At 35.2% G+C, this 21,421-nt stretch overlaps 1 protein-coding gene across 2 annotated transcripts in view; it reads right to left on the bottom strand.

Annotated features, from left to right (window-relative positions):
* Positions 1–21,421, bottom strand: part of LOC131527582 (exostosin-1) — a 354,500-nt gene that overhangs the window by 134,250 nt on the left and 198,829 nt on the right. The gene's annotated exons all lie outside the window — the stretch shown is intronic.

Raw genomic sequence — 21,421 nt, forward strand, 5'->3', positions numbered from 1 at the left:
TCATATCAAAATGATCAAACACGAATGAAATTTTACCACAGTGTAAAGTTGATCTTGGCTGTAATGAACAGGCCACTTCCAGGCTAATTCTCAGATGTAACTTGTACATTTATATAAACTGTTGCAAGTGTTAACTTCTACACTCAAAAATAGCAGGAAGAAAACCACATTGTAGATTGTTGATACTTTAGGTTTAAATAGCTCTAAAGAACACTGAATCTAAATCTGTCTTTTGCACAGACCTACAGAACAAATCCAGCCGGCACAGAAACAAATTAGAGATGGATTAATGTAGAGAATTCTTCATCTCTGTCGGATTGATGGACCCTGCAGTGGTTGTGGGATTATTTGAGTGTTTGGTGAGGGACGGAGGTTGCTGGAACATCCGTCTGGTATTGATGTTTCTGTTGGGATGGTTAATTGGGGTGGATAGGGGGACATAATTGAGGTCTGTGTTAAGGAGGGGAAATAGCACCTCCTTCCCCCTTCATTTCTTACACTGATGGCTTTTCGATGGTGACGCCCCAAGCGTGTGAGACAGGTGATATATGGTGAGGTCATAAGCAGACACAATTCAATGTTTCCTGGAGGTATTTGTACCTCGTCTTCATAGTACTGCACTAGTAATAGATGCATAGGAATGAACCTTAAGAATACAGTGAAATATCAGCCAATACATCAGCACCACCAGAATTAAACTTATCGCTTCAGGAACTATTCAAGAATTCAACAATGCTAATTTAATTCCACAGTAATGCACATATAAATATATTCCTTACAGATGCAGAAGTGTTTGTGGCTACATAATAATCTTTATGCATGCAATTTGTTTTGCAATGTGTAAATGTGTCTCTATCTATCATCTATCTATCTATCTATCTATCTATCTATCTATCTATCTATCTATCTATCTATCTATCTATCTATCTATCTATCTATCTATCTGTCATTATTATTTTTTTGTATGTGTGTCACCCTTTTGACATTAATATATGGAAGTTATTTCTTGTTTTTTTTTTTCCTGTTTTTGTTTTTGTTTTAATCTTTCACTGCCTTTTTGCCTTTCAGTATCAAACTGAAATGTCCTGTCCTTCTTCTCTCTCTCTCTATCCCTAAACTGTGTGACCTAAAGGTCTTTTTTCTTTTTTTCACATCACTTTAATGTGTTTCAGTGCCTGGGGTCTGAAACAAATGATCATAATGCATTACAGGGAAATACAGTGAGAGTGAATGCGTGTATGTGTGTGCATTTATGTGCGTACAGTATGTGTGTGTCTGTGTCCCAGCTATCATATTCATACCTTCCATTTATAATACTCATACAGCTATAAAAGCACCTCCAGGACTAAACTGCAGACCAGAGAGAAACCTGTACATATTATTACCAGACTTATTTCCAGTGCTTTAGGATATTGATTCAATTTTAGAATGGCATTATAAATGAGTAATGTTTTCCATTCTGTAAAGTGATTTTGGAATGATGTTTAAATGCATTATTGGAACATTTCACAATTGGAATGGGGTGAAAGAACTCGTGACAGTCAAATAAAACAAAAGGTAATAGCAATATATATACACACACATATATTTTTGCATTCATGTTTCATAATAAAATATGTAAATATCCTCAAAACAAGATTAAACTTTAAGTAGCAAAACAACTTTATTTAACATAATTTTTATCTTAAATAAGGATATAAAATAGTTCCAAGAAATAAATGTATGTATTTGTGTATTTAGAAAGAAAACCAAATCATCTATTCCATTGCAAACATTTTTAAAATGCTTTCAACTGATTTAGAACATTTTTACTTTGCTCAGATCATTTCTCCTAAAGCTGAAGACAAAATATTTTTTCAAAGAATATGCATGTAGCAGTGCTGTTTTAGTATAACTTTTATACTATTATAGTTTCTGTCAATATTTTGAATTAAATTTTAGTTTTACATTTTCTGTCTTCATTTTAATTTTAGTTAATATTTTAGTATTTTTTTGTGTGTCATATTTAGTTTTAGTTTGTGTGTGTTAATAGGTCTACATAGTTTGTATTAAGTTTAACTTTAAATTAGTTGTACTTATTTTAGTACTTTATTTTATTTTATTTTATTTTATTTTATTTTATTTTATTTTATTTTATTTTATTTTATTATTGTCTTGTCTGATTATGTCATTTGGTTCAGGTGTGTGTTGTTAATCATCCTCATTTGCCTTTGTATTTAAGTTCTAGTCTGGTCAGTGTTCCCTCGTCCGGTATTGAATGTACGTCCCTATGTGTGTCTCCAGCCTGCCTGATGTGGATTACCTCTTTGTGGAAGACTTGATTTTAATAAACTTCACTTGATTTACCTTCATCTTCTTCGTGCGTGAGTTTATCTTGACACTATTCCGTGACAATTATATTATGTTATATTATAAAAATTATATTATATTATAATTGTGGCAAATTGTTATTTTCTGCATATATATATATATATATATATATATATATATATATGTATATGTATATGTGACCCTGGACCACAAAACCAGTCTTATGTTGCTGGGGTATATTTGTAGCAATAGCCAAAAATACATTGTATGGGTCAAAATCATCCATTTTTATTTTATGCAAAAAATCATTAGGATATTAAGTAAAGACCATGTTCCATGAAGATATTTAGTGAATTTCCTACCGTAATTATATCAAAACTTAATTTTTGATCAGTAATATGCATAGCTAAGAACTTCATTCAGACAACTTTAAAGGTGATTTTCTCAGTATTTTTATTTTTTTGCGCCCTCAGATTCCAGATTTTCAAATAGCTGTATCTCGGCCAAATATTGTCCGATCCTAACAAACCATACATCAATGGAAAGCTTTCAGATGATGTAGAAATATTAATTTTGAAAAAAAAAAGACACTTATGACTGGTTTTGTGGTCCAGGGTCACACACACACACACACACACACACACACACACACACACACACACATATATATATATATATATATATATATAATAAATTTTGATTAAATTGCATTCAGAAATAACCATTATTTTTTATGTTTTTTAAAAAGCCAGCCATTTGAACAAATATAGTTCTAACAACCACAATACAGCAATGCCAATGTTAGGGGCAAATGCCACCTAATTCATATTCATGATCCAGTCTGGTAAAGCTTGTGCAAACAGAGTAAATGCTACAACCTGTAAAATGTGCAGAGAACGTTTGTGCTGCAGACATGAGATAACACACCTAGGATGACCTTGCTAAAACAAAAAGACTGATAGGAACTATCCAATGCCAGTAATGACAGAGTTTTAGAGGGCTTGTGGGTGAAACGGCTGAGAAAATTGCAAGCCTTGAGGAAGACATATGTGTGTTTGCCAGTGTGTGTGTGTCCCTGCTGATAATAGAAAGTGTCACAACCTACAAGACTTTTCCTTAAATGGATAGAATGGCCTTAAAAAATAGGCAGATGTGCATCACGTATCGCATGCATGTCAGTGAGAACATCAGACACATACAGGCTATCCCACTTACCAGATGTGTGAAGCACATGAGTAAACACAAACAAATTACCTCTATAAATGCATAGTTTCAAATGCAAAGGAATGCATAATTGCAAACAAAAGTGTTAGTCATAAACTGAAGGGTGTGGGAACATTGTCAGCTGTCAGTCTTGCGTGTTTGTGGCTCTAGCTTTTATTTCACACTCTCTGCTCTAGCTAATTACCACTGTAATAACAACAATGCTAATTTACATAGCAAACACTATCTGGAGAAGCACAGACACTTGTGAATGAGCTCTCTTGTGCACTCAGTTTGCGTGTCGGTGTGTGTGACATGGGTTAGTGCGTTTGTTCGCTGCTGCTTTGAGGCACACGGGGCACATCGATTTCCCCTCTTCCATTATAATGACGCAGATAATGTGCTCGCTTCACGCTCCACTGTAGCCAAACACTCTGTTTCTTTATTTAAATAAAAAAAAAAAAAAGAAAAAAAAAAACCTTAAGAGATTTGTTGATGTTTGCTGGATTGAGAGAGTTAGACCATAAAAAACCAATCAGTGAAAGTCACAATGCATAGTGGCGAGCTCTGCGTCAGAACTAGTGGGTCATGATTCAGAAATGGTTATTGGGTGTATTATGATAGGGTTGCGAATAACAAGGAAAAAACAAATGTAAATGCAAATAGTAAAATGCAACTTACTATATAATTATCGATAGTAATGACAGGGAAATAAAGAGGCTCATCAACTTTTGAAAATGCCAGATTTGGTTGTTGATGTCAAAGGTTGTATTTTGGTGCAAAGCCATTTTCCACTTTGTATAAAGATGCAAAATTAGGCAAATGCCAAACAGATTACATAAAAAAATGGAGAAAATGTAACCCAGACTACATTAAAAACATTAAAGTAGAATTTTGGGTTTGGTACAAGTTAAGCTCAAACAACACTTCATCCCTTCCTCCCTCCCTCCCTCCCCCCTCCCTTCCTTCCTTCCCTTCCTTCCTTCCTTCCTTCATCTCCTCTCCTCCTTCCCTTCCTACCTCTCCTCCTTCCTTCCTTCCTTTCTTCCTCCCTTCCTTCCTTTCTTCCTTCCATCGCAAAAAAAAAAAAAAAAAAAAACTGAGTGTATGTTCTGTTTTGGTTTAGTTTTCTGTGTTTCTGTTCTCCTGCCTTGTTTGTTTCCATGATTTTTGACTGTTTAGCTCCACACCTGTTTCAGTTCTCCCTGATTAAGTTCCCTGTGTTTATAAGCCCGGTGTTTTCCTCAGTTCCCTTGTTTTGCGTTGAAGTTGTATTGTGGTTGTTGTCTACTGTGTTCTCCGGTGTTTTGCTCTTGGATTTATAATTAAAGATTCTATTTTGGATTACTCCTTTGCCGTGTGCTTCATCCTATCTGACACTGAGACAGAAGCAGTGTTATTCTACTATCAACGATATACTATTGCTTTTTGTAATTTTGTAGTTTTAGTAATTTTATTGTAAGTTTTAGTACTTTTGTGTATATTTTCAATATGTCTGTATTTTGTTTAAAACAATTTAATAGTTTGTTTATTTATTTTTTGTTATTTCACACTTCATGTTAAACTAAACAAAAATGAGATTTAGTTTGTTTGTTTTCACAGTTTCAGTTTATGATATAACCCTAAATGGGAGTTAATGGAGCCAAAACAAACAATATGCATGTTAACATGATTGTTGCATGAATTTTTTTTTTTTTTTTTACTTTCTTGCCATGACAATCTAACACTATAAACCTTAAACAGCTCAAATCATTCACAAGAATAATTACTCTACTTTAAGTGCTTTTATAAATGTATTATTGATTGCAGAAAGCATGGACGCAAACACCACGTCATTGGTTCTATGAAGTTATAATAATAATAATAATAATAATACATGTTAATTATGAAGACCTTTGTGAACTGAAATCTTAGTCCTGGAGCAAAAGCTGTTGAGAACCACTGATCAAGTTGCGATGAAGGAACTCAGAAGAATGACAAAGTTCTTGAGATTGTTTCAGTGAGGCAGGTGTCAATTCAGCAGCTCTGTGTGAATTCACACTGGGGTACAGTAATGTGAATCACACAGACTGTTCAGCAGGAGGTAACAGAGGAAAAATCTATCTTTTTAACATTCATTTTCACCTCAGTGAAGCCAGGCTATAAAGCTAATTACAGCAGGATAAAAAGACTGTACGCATCGACCAGAGAAAAGAATGAATTCAGACAGAGAACAAGTGCTGATTCAATTACAGTAACTACAGTATCTGCTGTTATTACACAATTAATTAAGACTCAATAGATGGTTTTCAGCTGCATCCAACACATAAGACTGGACCCTAACTATAGTCATTTCTCTTTTTCTCTCTCTCTTTATAATCGAGATTCTCAGACACATCTAAAATAAAGCAAATCATTGTGAATGATAATGCTAAACTTACCCTCAGAGGCCCAAGCATTGTTATAAACATCATGATGTTAACGCATATTCTGGGTTGAGTTCTGGAAATGAACTAATATTTCAGGTAACACTTTAGACTATGGAACACTTATTCACTATTAACTATGACTTTTCCCTCAATAAATTCCTAATTTGCTGCTTAGTTCAACATTGTTAGTAATAGTTAGTAAGGTAGTTGTTAAGTTTAGGTATTGGGTAGGATTAGGGATGTAGAATAAGGTCATGTAGAATAAGGCATTAATATGTGCTTAATTACTACTTATAAATGGCTAATATTTTAGTAATATGCACGCTAATAAGCAACTAGTTAAGAGACCCTAGAATAAAGTGTTACCAAATTTCATACTGTATTTAAGTATACACATACATGCTTTTACATTCTTCAGACGTCTTAAAAGCAAGCTAGGAAGCTGAACTTTGGATATGATCTTCTGAGAGTATTCATGGTCCTGAAATATTTTTACACCCTACTGACTTCCTGTAAAATATCTGAAAATGCATATTCAGAGGCTTACAGTGAAATTAGACTGCTCTCTATAAAAGCCTTTTCAGTAAGCTAGAAGATAGTGTTATCTATCAAATTTCAAGAAAGAAAGAAAGAAAGAAAGGAATAAACAAGCAAACAAACAAATAAATAAATAAATAGTAACACTTTATTTTGATAGTCCACTTTAAACATTCTACTAACAGTAAGTAACCTTGCAACTACATGTCAACTAGCAGTCATTAGAGTATTAGTAGACTGTCTGCTTAATATCTTCTAACGCTTTATTTTGATGGGTCCACAACATATAAAATACTGACTATGAAAAACTTATCAAGTATATGTCAACTTATTCTACTAACTCTAAACCTAACCTAACAGTCTACTCTGAGAGTTAGTAGACATGTAGTTGCAAATTAAAGAGAATAGTTGACATGTACAGTAGTTACAAAGTTACTTACTGTTAGTAGCATATTTAAAGTGGACTATCAAAATAAAGTGTTACCATTTATTTATTTGTTTGCTTGTTTATTCTTTCTTTCTTTCTTTCTTTCTAATTAGTAGAATGTCTAAAGTGGACTATCAAAATAAAGTGTAACTAACTAACTAACATACATACATACATACATACTGACCGACCGACCGACCGATCTGATCTGGATGAGTACTGATCACTAACCTAGACTTACCACCAACAATCACATTATAAATGTCTTCCAGTTGGACCAAAACACCATCTACAGTACACATTCATGAAAATAAAATTTATAGCACTGTTAAACTGAAAATTCATTCAAAATGCCGTGTTATGTATGATTCAACACAGAAATGATTTACAGCTGCTTTAAAGCAGTATACATCCTTTATGCTCCAAATGTGTTACTAATTAAGTATAATCACATGTTCCTTTGATGACACAGTTATTCAAGACAATGTTGTCAAATACATTCTTTCTAAGCACATGATGTCAACTGTGGGCGAATTCCAAATGGAAGTGAGCATCCCTATGCCCTACTCCCTTTGAAGGGCAGAGCCCTTGAAGTGTGTTCTTTTAAGGGTGTAGGGCATTACTGTCTCGTATAAGCATTTGGAACTCCCTTGGTGAAGGGAATGACGGACAAAATGTTACCTTGACAAAGCTGCGCGTGCATGCAGCATTCAGCGCGCCAACAGTTGCTGCAAATAAACATTTCTTCTTATTGGTATTATTTATTCAAATACTGTCTAATTGTGTATTATTTACTATTAAACTTTTTCAAACTAAACTTGCTTACACTGCCATCTTAAAACATATATCTATCACTGATGAAAACATTTTGTATTACATGAAAATAAAGACAAATTTAATTAGCTTATTTTACTTACGTTTGTATGTAAAGTCAAAATAAATCTCAGTTTTGCTTTAAAATGCATATAAAATGCAAGATCTCCTAAGTGAAGATCACGTGATCACAAACGGAAATCACTTCCGTGAAGTGACTATCGGATGTTCCCTTCGCTAACAGACTTCTGGAAGGGCCCTGCGTGAAGGGAATCATTTGTTCACTTTCGTTTGGAATGTTCCTACAAATGGCGTCCCCTTCCCGAAGTGCCCTTCAAGGACGCAAAAAGGCAGTTTGAAATTCGCCCTGTATCTTTCTTTTTCCTCATTTTGTATTTACACATCACTATGGCAATGTTTCTCCTGCGGAGGCTCAGTTTGTTTCTCCCAGATTTACCTGTAACCTTCCAGCGGCACAATGTGATGGGAATTACTGCGGCGATCAAGGCAAGCAGCACTCTATTAAACCTACTTCAACTTAAAGGAAGGACACTCAATAAACTGTACACAAGAAGGACATTCCAGACTACATTGAGACCTGGATCCTTGTGTTTGATGATTGACGTTTCTAATTATCCCTTGAATTCATTAAAGTATTAATGGTGACATTGGATTGTTAAATGATACCTTGATTCATGAAGGAGAAATACATTGACTGACTACAGCTGCTTAACTCGTTTCTGTATCTCTGTATCTGCAGAGAATCTCTTTGTGGTTTCCCTGTGGAAAAAAACCTTGTTAGCTCCCAGCGCTTAATCTCACACACTTGGTTAACCATGTGCGAACACTCTGGGGCAGTGAAATATTGAGTTATCAACTGGACAAAAATACTTAACACTAGTCAATACAAATTAAGCAAAATCTCCGGGTGTTTAAGGGAATAGTTTACATAAAACTGAAAATCAGGTCGTTACAAATCTGTATGCTGTTATTTATGCCATTAAACACCAAAGTAGCATTTTTTGGGTATGTTTACACAACAACAATGTTTTGGAAAAATGAAAGAGAATAATTATTATTATTATTTTAATGTTATAGCTTTGAAAAACGTGAACTTTGAAAGCCATTCACCTATAATGAGCCTATAATAAGTGTTTATATTTTGACTATTTTATGCTGCGTTCACGCCATGTTGTAATTACTGTTATTCCGAGATGACAACACGTGATGTTCAGCTTGATGCTGTTCACATCCTCGGACTGGGAATTATCCGTTTCTATAGCGACAGTCAACAAAATCAACCTGTGTGAAAGAATGTTGAGAACAACAACAAAATAATAACAGTATGAACACTTATGTTTTTTATTATTATAGTACATTATAGTATCTATCTATCTATCTATCTATCTATATATATATATATATATATATATATATATATACACACACATACACACATCTATTTTCCTAATTTTTAGAGCAGTAATATAGCTTTCTTTGATAGCGCTGGCATTTTTCTCTGGTCCGCATGAGGTGCAGTGGTCACGTGGTACAAGCCGTAGCTTTCAGAAAGCTCCCAGTTCACAAGTTGAAATTACGAGTTCTACGAGGACGTGAACACTTTTTACAAGTTGTTATCTTGTAATTACGGTAATTACGATATGGTGTGAACGCACCCTGCTGTGGAGTAGCCCAGTACCTGTTGAGTACATGACTCCTCATACATATAAAATAGCTCTGATTATAATGTTCTTCCACAAGAAGCATGCAGTTTTATTTATTAATCGTTTGTAGCTTTAAAGGATTAGTTCACCCAAAAATGTATTCGACAGTTCTTCTCCCCAAGTTACAGTCTTCCGCTTTTGGATTTATCAACGTTAATCAGTTTTGTTTACGATCAGCATCCGTGCACTTTATTCTGCTCGTAAACAATGCTGATTATGTTGATTACGTTCTGGGGTACTCTCCAAAATGGCGGAAGACGGTAACTCGAGAAGAAGAATTGTTGAATAAATTATGTTATTATTGTTTTCTTTGCGCACAAAAAGTATTCTCATAGCTTCGTAAAATTACAGTTGAACCCCTGATGTCACATGGACTATTTTACCGATGTCCTTGCTACATTTCTGTGCGTTGATCATGGTAATATCCCTGCTGTTTATGGGAGGGTCAGAGAGCTCTCAGATTTGATCAAAAATATCTTAATTTGTGTTCTGAAGATGAACGAAGGTCTTACAGGTTTGGAACGACGTGAGGTAATTAATGACAGAATTTTCATTTTTGTGTGAATTATCCCTTTAAGTAAGGATTGTTAGATAGACTTTCAAGCTCCAAAATGTAAACCTATTATTAGGTGCTTTTTCAGACCTGTAGTTTGTTTGTTTCAAAAACTGAGAATACATTGTTTTCAGGAGGCAACATTTCAAAAATTGTTTTGATAAAGGTCATATGTGAGCAAATTGGTCAGAATGTTTATGTCCTATCATTTATGTTATAATAGTTATTATTTATACAATAAGGTTCCATTTGTTAACATGATGAGTTATTTTACATTCGTTGACATGAACTAACAATTAAAATATATCTGAAGCATTTATTTATCTTAGTTAATGTCATTCAACATGCAAGTGAGTTTTTTTTTTTTTCACTGGAAGAGATTTGGAGAAATTTAGCATTATACAGTGTAATGCATGGGTCGATGGAGTCATGTGAATTAATTATGGATTACTGTGATGTTTTTATCAGCTGTTTGGACTCTCATTCTGACGGCACCCATTCACTGCAGAGGATCCACCTCTCCTGTACCCGTGTAGAGAGAAATTAGGAATGAGGTGCAAAGGCAGCCTGAGGTGAATTAATTTCACTTTTGGTGTGAAAAGGGCCTTTACAGTTGACAAAAATATAACTTTTTAGTTTTTTGTTAATAAACAAATAAGAAAGCCCAGCTCAGGTGACAAAAAGTAATGCAAAAGTAATGTTTAATGCATTACTTTCCATAAAAAGTAACTAAGTAAAGCAATTAGTTACTTTTTCATGGAGTAACGCAATATTGTAATGTATTAGTTTTAAAAAGAACTTTCCCAACAAGACTTGTAGCACATAAATCGTTTGAATGTTGTAATTTTATTATCAAAAAATATTATACAGCTTGACAGCTGTAATCACTAACTACTGTATCATTGAATGGAAATAACTACTGTTTGCAACAACATGAGGGTGAGTAAATGATGACAAACTTTTCCTTTTTTGAACGATCTATTCCATTAATTCAAAGTTACAAAAGGACACAATCATGGTGATGTTACACCTGCACATCTAAGCATCTCTCTCTGAGTCCCTCCTCAAAGTGAAATACAATATTCACCTTCAGTAACATGATTCTTGGGCTACAATAAGCATTAAGAGTGTAAATCCCCTCTCTTCTCAATGTGGGGTTTAACGGCAGAGCCGAGAGAACCATCTCTCTCCACGGGGGATTAGAAAAGAGCTTGGATTCAATTCACCTCATTATTCAATGGCTATTGCGTGCTTGAGGAAACACGTTTAAAACCCAACACACAGGCAAGGTGACTGTCACATTCATAATAAAGGATCTGAGTGTAACAACATTACGTTCGAAGAGCACGATATCTAGATTGAGAACTCAGTAGTGTGGAGAGCTAAGCCACTGCTGCACTCCTGAGTGAACAGACTCAGATAAAGTTTAATGGGATATGTAGAGCTGTTAAAATCCTCTTCCTTCTTTGACAGATATTCAGAGTTAATTGATTTAGAGTGACTTACAATGGCGAGACACGTCGGATGAGTAATCGTTTCGATTCTGCTCATTTACTGCGTGAAGGATCTGCATATATACACGAGACTTTCAGACTGTAAATTCTGTCACCACCTGGAGCGCCGTCAGCCAATTTAAGTCCGAGAAACAATCAGTCTGATCATTTATATTCATGAATATTCATCAGCCATTAAAGCAGTGCAGGAGAACAGAGTTTGTAGAGCTGCTGGGAAATGTTAAAAGAAAATTAATTATCAATCACCAATGTATTTATTTTATTTTTACAGTTTTATTTTAACAGTAATTCATAATCTTGTATGCGTGAAAAAAACGTGAGGATTTACATGGATCTCTGCATTAATTGCTCTTAAATTTTTATCTGATATTCAAAAAAGTCATAATAATAGATGCGCAGTCTGGTTAGATACGTAACATACAATGATATGCTACACTCACAATAAATTAGATACTAACCTAATCACTAACCACTAATCTAGATTACCCTCAGCTGTAATCAATGAAATGAGAGGTGTTATTCAGAGAGAGCAAGAGAGAGAAAATTAGTTTATTTTTTTCTATTCATAAGAATATTTTATGTAAGCCAGGCATTAAACAAAACATACTTTGTCTAACAAAAGTGAAAGAAACAATGTGTTTAATTGATTAATCACACAAAGTTAAAACTTGTATAGCCGGTTTCACAGACAAGGCTTAAGCTAGTCCCAGACTAAAATGCATGTTTGAGCTATCTCTACTGAAAATATCTTGCTCTGACATATCTTAAAATATGACAGTGTTCTGTCTCAAGATGCACACCTATAACGTTTTCTTCTAAGGCATTTTTATAAAAGCTTAAAAGCTGCTTAAATATCTTAATTTAACTAAGGCCTAATCCTGGTTTAAGATAAGCCCCATCTGTGAAATCAGGCCTTAATCATAAATATATTTACATAAATTAAGTATTTAATATCTGTTTCATGAGATCTTAAATTTGAGACAGATTATTTTTTTATAAATGCATAGGTCTGATGTTATTTGCAAGTATTAGCTCTGTAATTGCCACATTTTAAATGGTAACACTTTACAATAAGGTTCATTAGTTAACAACATTAGTAAACATGAACTAAGAATGAACAGTACTTCTACAGCATTTATTAATCTTAGTTAATGTTAATTTCAGCATTTACTTATGCATTATTAAAATCACAAGTTGTGTTTGTTAACATTAGTTAATGCACTGTAAACTAACATGAATAAACAATGAACAACTGTATTTTCATTAACTAACATTAACAAAGATTAATAAATAGTGTAATAACTGCATTGTTCATTGTTTGTTCATGATAGTTAATACATTAACTAATGTTAACAAATGAGAACTTATTGTAAAGTGTTACCTTTTAAATGATTATATTTAATTCCAACGTTTTAATAACCACCATATGTATATAGTACAAGAATAAAAAACATATTATTTTTGCAATTGTATTTAATGATGCTAGTGGTGCATGATATCTTTGAAACATAGATTATTCAGCTCATTCACTTTGTTTATTTGTATAAAGGTATATGCTGGCACCCGTGTACATGCATTAACTCTGGAATTGCAAAATTTTAAAGTATTATACTTAATTACTATATTATGACAACCACCATATGTCTCTACATGCAGCTGAAGAAAAAAATCAAGCAGCATTTATTTATTTATTATTTTTTATTTCCATTTTGTAATGCTAAAGATGCCATGACATAATTTGAACTTAAATTTGAGACAGATGATTCTTATAAATGCAAATGTTGGCACTCGTGCATTTATTCACTGTAGAATTGATTGCTACAGTTATCCAAAGGAAGTGGAAAAAAGGATATTGAAGTATGTGTGTGAGAGAGAGAGAGAGAAGCCAAATTAATTGAACTTTTTAAAATATATGCAACACACCATATTAATTTTAATTTAAATCAATCAATCGACCGACCGGCCGACCGACCAATCAATCTTAATTTTCCAGCAATGCTTTGTTATTTATTTTAACTTATCTTTGTCTTTACCATTTGGGAAAACTGCATAAAGCAGGGTGGAGTAAGAGGTTTGTAACACAGGCCACTATCAAAGACAGTTCAAATCAGTGTGGCAACAGATACAGTATGTCTCACTACACACATCATACAGTGGCCTTCTCTGATTGGCTGCCAGAGCACAAGCTCTTTTAGCTGAATTCCATGAAGCACAGAAACTGTATGCATAACTGCATGCATCAAATAAAACTAATTTGGCAATTTAAACAGCTATTAGCAATGCAAATCAGCATTTGTTGTCTAGGCACATTATTTTTGTCTGAAGCTCTTTAAACAAGCTGAAGCTGATGGGACTAATTGTTTCAAACTGCAAACGTTAGAGCTTTGATGACCAATTACTACTGTTGGTTTTGATGACCATAAGGAAAGAGTCGCAACATCAGCAATCATTTACTTCATAAATTTAGCTGATGAAAACTGACATTTATTGCATCCAAGTAACCAAATTTAAGTCAAAAACAGCTGACTGATTCAAGCATTCCTCCCATGTGTGCTGAGTCTCAGCTCTTTGTGTGGCTGTTTGCTGCTATCAACAACATTAAATCTTACTTCAATTGTAATTACATTTCTACATGAGCATTATTTAATGTTTAAAGTACTCTTAATTTTCAGTGTCTATGTAGCATGATTCCACCCCCAAACCAAGTTAAGTGCAACCCTTGCCTTGTAACCGGTTTCATTGGCTAAATCAATCATGCAGTTACCTGTCAAGAAAAGCTCAGACTTTATGGATTCACATCAGAGTTCAGAAATATCATGTTCATGACAAACAGTGATGTTATCGGGATGTGCTACTAAGGATTAGGGGTAATGCTAAACATTTCCTGCTTCTCACTTCTGAAGTTGTAATTACGAGTTTGTCACGTTAAAGAGCTTTGTTGTCGAAAAGGACAGGAATTATAGAGGATGGCCATGAGTTAATTTTATCTATTTCTTGTGGAAATCTTCTTAAAGCCAAAAGGCACATAGTCAATATCAAACAGGTTTTGAATAAGATGTAGCATCATTGGTAACTGTATAAACCTTCACTGCGCTATGTAGTTATTCAGCTTGCTGACGATTCCAAAATTTCGATCAAATAAATACTATTTTTGCTGTCTTAAAGACTGACACAGAAATGAAGAAATTGTTGAATTAAGTAGTTATTTTTGTTTTCTTTGCACGCAAAAAGTATTCTTGTAGCTTCATAAAATTAAGGTTGAACCACTGATGTCACTATTTTCTATACTAATGGACTATTTTAACGATGTCCTTACTACCTTTCTGGGCCTTGAATGTGTCAGTTGTGTTGCTGTCTATGGAGGGTCAGAAAGCTCTCGGATTTCATCAAAAATATTTTAATTTGTGTTCCCGAAGATGAACGACGATCTTACGGGTTAGGAACGACATGACGATGAGTAATTAATGACAGACTTTTCATTTTTGGGTGAACTATCCCTTTAAATACATACAACATTCTTCAAATGGTTATTTATATACGCAAATATACATAACTGTAATGACAAGAGAAAGCAATTTATATCTTTTCGGAAAAATTAATACAACTTTACAGTACTGTTTCTTTCCTCCACCATGCTTAAACTCTTAAACTCTATTATTAAAATTATCTCCAGTTTCCCAGTTGTAAATATAGTGATAATTGTGGCACAGAAATCACACAGCAACACTTTATAATAAGGTTTCATTTGTTAACTACATTAGTTAACATTAACTAACAATGGGAATGTAATAATAATGCATGATTGAGAAATTAAAAGATTAATTCAAATGAGTCAAATCAAATTTGTACTCAAAATGTATGCTCAGCATTCTTGGTCAGAAGGTTGAGGGAGGTTCAGGGGGTTGTTTTTAATCCTTTTTCTCGCCTGTAGCTTTGCGTGCCTGCCTAAGCACACTGCTCCCACCTGCCTGCTCTTTGTCTCGCACCAATCTATTTCTGCTCAATCCAGACGGCTTGTCCATTCTGAAGAGGACTCAGAGGAGAAACCTGGAACACAGTTATACTGCTGCAACAGCACTCTCTGGAACAAACCCCAAATCAAATCAAGAGTTCTGTAAAAACATATCTCAACTGAAAAAAGCTAAAACTCAACTCATAAATAGCATCCACTCCACAATCAACTCTGAAACTCATTTATAATTGGCCAAAGAAATGCACTGCTGTCTGAAAATCAATCAAAATTAAACATAATTATAGTCATGGTGACACGGCATGAAACGATTTAAAGGATTTACTTATATATATATATATATATATATAATATCAAGCACTCATATAATCAACATCAAAAAAAGTATAAAGCATCTAAAGGTCATTCATTTTTTTTTAAGTAATACTTATGCAAACTATCATTAACTAGTACGCCGGGTTACACACAGATGCATACAGACACAAATACTTAAAAACCCTTCTGAAGACATCAGGTTATAGGCATTACTAGATGGTTATGCAATTTATTACTGTGTTTTACTGGCTGAATTTAATAGAGTGGAACTCATTTTTGGCCTCTTGCAGCAGTCAAAGCGCCGAACCCTCAGATAACAGCCGATGGGCAGCACGGACAGCAGCTGTGTATGAGCAGATGAGTTATATCACTGCTTTCACTCAGAAAGTTTGACTCAAAGCTGCTGCTGGCATGAGGAAGAGGCTGTTTTAAAAACAACAAGACAATGGACATGACCTCAATATTATTTTTGCAAAAAACAGATGGAAATAGCAGTCTATTGTTGACTGTCGGCAATGTCCACACAATGATGTCCAGTGAATTGTATTCACAATTTTGTTCTGCAAGAACTCACATAATACCAAGTGACACGTCAGAATTACATGGCTAATCGTCGTCAGTGGGGAACTTTTTTTTTTTTTTTGGCAGCAGAATGGTATAATTATGTGATCTACAAACAAGGGCTGATGAGGCCAAACTCTGACATTATATGCTATTCCCCTGTATAAAATGTTATTGTTATTTCCCTAAATAAGAAAAAGTACAGTATATAACTTGCAGAAAAGGCAACAGATATAATCAACCCAGGCTCACCACCTGTGTCAACATTTTATGATTCTTTTGCCATGTTTTGCGACAGATGCATGATTATGCCAATGTTTTGTTACATTGTTGTACGGGAAATAGGAAAAATGCATGCAACATAACACTGTTGTTATTTTTACGCCTGTTAGAGGGCACTTAAATTTAAAATGTAAGTATAGGTCGTAATAATCTGCTTGCACATATGTCTTATGGGATTGTTTTTTGGGCGCCAGTCTCCTAGACCACTCTGCATCTCAAGTATAATATTGTACCAGGTGGGCTACTGAGCAAATTTACTATGTAAGAAAAGCCGTAAATATTCTAGTTATATGATGCAAACTTCAAAATATATCAGTTTACAAACTACACAAAAATTGTTTTGAGGTCATAGTATTGTGCAAAGAAAGTAAGTTTTTATTAATCAAAGTACTTAACCCTAATTTGCGTGAAAAGGAATAAAAGCTGTTAGTGTTTTACTACCTCTAGTGTTAAATTTCAGCTGGAAACTGCAGTAAATTATATGTATAGTTACGTTTTGCAGAAATTTAGGTAGAGGTACAGGTTTCTAGTAAGCTTATAATTCAAGGATTCAAAACGTTTATTGTCATATGCACAGTGAGGAAAAGCAAGTTTCCCTGTACAATGAAATTCTTTCTTTGCAGTCCACACTGAATGCCAAGACAAGTGCAAATTATGTAAAAATAAAAACAGACATACACCTAAATAGAATAAGAATAAATAGAAAAATACACATAAATAAAAGAAAACAGTAGTGCAGTAGTCTGTAACAATTGAGTGCAACGACATAATAACAATAGCAGCTTTAACATTAATAATGTGCAAATCAAGATGAAGATACTTGATATGAAATAGCAGCAGTAGCATTAGCAATGTGCAAAATTTTAGCTGTAGCAGTTTAGTCCACATATTCTATGAGATATGCGAGACTAGTCTGTGTTCACTGGCTACCCGTTTAACAGTCTAATGGCTGAGGGGAAGAAGGAGTTCCTTAATCTGGAAGTCCTACATTTCACACTCCTGTACCTCCGTCCTGAGGGTAGGAGTGTGAACAGTCCATGTTGTGGGTGGGTGGGGTCCTTAAAGATGGAGGCAGCTCTCCTGTGAACTCTGCGATGGTAAATGGTCTGCAGGGAGGGCAGTGGAGTCCTGATGATCTTCTCAGCAGTCTTCACCACTCTCTGCAGACGTTTGCGGTCCCTCACTGTAATGCTGCCATACCACACAGTGATGCAGCTGGTCAAAACGCTCTCAACAACACAGCTGTAGAAGTTGCTGAGGATCTTAGGTGACATGCCAAACTTCCTCAGCCTCCTTAGGAAGTACAGCCGCTGTTGTGCTTTCTTAACCAGCTGGGTGGTGTTGAGTGTCCAGGTGAGGTCCTCGCTGATGTGGACCCCCAAGTATTTAAAGCTGCTCACCCTCTCCACTTCAAGATCTCAGATAAACAGTGGCTGGTGAGTTCTCCTCTCCTTCCTCATGTCCACTATCATCTCCTTTGTCTTGTCCGTGTTGAGGGCGAGGTTGTTGTCCTCACACCATGTCATAAGACTGGCCACCTCCTTCCTGTAGGCTGCTTCATCTCCACCAGTGATCCGTCCAATCACTGCAGTGTCGATATAACCTGTACAAAGAGAAGCTACCTCTGACTGGGATAAGCTGCATTTAGATGGCACTTTTGTCTTCAAGTGGGAAAGAGAGATAATGGGAAGAAATTCCCTGCTCTGTCATAGTTGGCAGGTTTGTCCTTCACACATGGAACAGACGGGGGTAGAAGGTCATCATATACACTCATTGCCCTGTACTGTTGTTTCAGGTGATATGTAAGTGTGAAGGTCAGTGAATAGAGTCTGGTCAAGTTGCAGCTCGCTATTGTAAAATGTTTCTTTCTCTTCTTGTCAGTTATAAATGACAAATGTTGTCTCTTGGTGTCCTAATAAATTGCTAAAGGTACCTTTAGATGGTTGCTGAACCTAAAAGTGCCTAATTACACAGACAATATCTGACATTTTCTGAATTTACTGTTATGCATAAACAATATCATATATATCTATATCCAGATATGAAATATAGTAAAAGATACTCCATTAAAAAACATAAAAAATCTTACTGATCCCAAACTTTTGAACGGCAGTGTATATAACCCTAACTCATAAAAAAAGAATAAATAAATAAAAGAAATAAAAATATATTAAAAAAATTACAGTACTAAAAATGCTACAATGTGCTTCCTTTTTCACAACTCTTTCTTAACAGAGGACTTAACTTATGTACACTGAACAAAATTATAAATGCAACACTTTTGTTTTTGCCCCCATTTTTCATGAGCTGAGCTCAAAGATCTAAGACTTTTTCCATGTACACAAAAGGCCTATTTCTCTCAAATATTGTTCACAAATCTGTGTTAGTGAGCATTTCTCCTTTGCCGAGATAGTCCATCCACCTCACAGGTGTGGCATATCAAGATGCTGATTAGACAGCATGATTATTGCACAGGTGTGCCTTAGGCTGGCCACAATAAAAGGCCACTCTAAAATGTGCAGTTTTACTGTATTGGGCTACCTGGTCTCATGGCATTTACGTACCTGGGTGCACTTTTTAGCGTGACATGAAATACATACCAATAAGTACATATCACTGCAGTTTCCAAAATAAATGAACACTTTTTTACTTGTTGCGATTAATAAAGCGTAATTTTCGCACAATTACTTGAAGAATATCATGCTATGACTTCAAAACAATATTAATATGCTGGGAGATTTGAAAACTGATACTTTTGAACGTTAGCATCGCACACATCCAGCTTCATATCTATGGGTTTTCATAGATGATAAGTTTGTTCGGTAGCTCACAGAGTACGGAGACAGACTTAGGAGACGAGAAGCACCGGTTCGAATCCCGAGTAACTACGGTTCGACAAAGCAGTTAAAATCTGTGTAAAAAGAAGTTCAAATGGCACAGTTGTATCAGCCGATACGTTTTTATATCAGTTTTGCATTTGTTAACACTATCAGGTAGGTTTAGGGCTGGATTTGGTGTAGGGCATATTTCCAACATGATAGAGCATTAACCTTTAGCGACAGTCCCCGAATATTTGAATTCTGAACCGCCACAATACGTATCTGAAGCTACGTAATAAAAAAACAGCAATACCTACCAATATCTACGTAATAAAAACGTGCCAGGGTTCACATATTGAACCTGTGTTTTAGCACCACTCAGTGGACATTTCTATTTGAAAAATACACACTGTCTGCCATCTGCCCTGTACAGTGAAAACCGGGATTCATCCGTGAAGAGAACACCTCTCCAAAGTGCCAGATGCCATCGAATGTGAGCATTTGCCCACTCAAGTCGGTTACGACGACGAACTGCAGTCAGGTTGAGACCCCGATGAGGACGACGAGCATGCAGGTGAGCTGCATTGAAGAATGTATTCTTCAAGTTTGTGCAGGAATTCTTTGGTTATGCAAACCGATTGTTGCAGCAGCTGTCCGGGTGGCTGGTCTCAGACGATCTTGGAGGTGAAGATGCTGGATGTGGAGGTCCTGGCTGGTGTGGTTACAAGTGGTCTGTGGTTGTGAGGTCAGTTGGATGTACTGCCAAATTCTCTGAAATGCCTTTGGAGACGGTTTATGGTATAGAAATGAACATTCAATTCACGGGCAACAGCTCTGGTGGACATTCCTGCAGTCAGCATGCCAATTGCACGCTCCTTCAAAACTTGCGACATCTGTGGCATTGTGCTGTGTGATAAGACTGCACATTTTAGAGTGGCCTTTTATTGTGGCCAACCTAAGGCACACCTGTGCAATAATCATGCTGTCTAATCAGTATCTTGATATGCCACACCTGTGAGGTGGATGGAGTATCTCGGCAAAGGAGAAGTGCTCACTAACACAGATTTAGACATATTTGCAAACAATATTTGACAGAAATAGGCCTTTTGTGTACATAGAAAAAGTCTTAGATCTTTGAGTTCAGCTCATGAAAAATGGGGGCAAAAACAAAAGTGTTGCGTTTATAATTTTGTTCAGTGTATGTATAACTTAACTTATGTATATATATTGTCATTCTGAAGCTTCACAGCTTCAGTCATCATTCACTTTCATGATGGCAACAGGCAAAAATTCACATTTTCTGTTCCACAGAAGAAAGTAAGTCATGCACATTTGGATAAACACTACTTTTTTTTGGAAAAATGTTCCTTTATCCATCACCATGTCCTTCAACTTGAATAAACATTCTAGGAATTCATTAGCAGTATGCATAGTACATGAAAAGAAACTTCAGGATCAAAGACATCAGACTCTCCAATCACACAAAGACAATCATTTTATTGTTCAAAGAGCCATGCAATAATGAGAAAGGATCCATTAATTAATTGTTTCTGGATTCAGTGAATGAGCCACACGAGTGCAAGAACCTGTCATGCAGATCTGGAAAAAATAAATGAATAAATAAATAAAAGTTCATCAACAGCACACTGTGTAGTACATACTTTATACGGTCTACTCTTTTCAGCAATGTGACTGCACACTCCATTATCTCAGCCGATACCGTACAATATCTTGGTATTGTTTGCTTATGTTTCACTAATTCTGTGACATCCTACTGTTTATTACATACTATATAGTAGGAAGTCTATTTCACGTAGTGTGCTTTAAGTTTTTACACCATATAAATACAAGCATAGTATACTCTACAAAAACAGTATCTTAGAATGCTCTTTTGAAAATATACCAGGTTTTTCTTGTTTGTTAATTAGTTCCATGTTTGTATGTATACTCTTATTGTTGACTAGCCATTTGAAAACCACAATTTG

This window comes from Onychostoma macrolepis, chromosome 20 (genome assembly GCF_012432095.1).
Source record: "Onychostoma macrolepis isolate SWU-2019 chromosome 20, ASM1243209v1, whole genome shotgun sequence".
Classification (NCBI taxonomy): domain Eukaryota; kingdom Metazoa; phylum Chordata; class Actinopteri; order Cypriniformes; family Cyprinidae; genus Onychostoma; species Onychostoma macrolepis.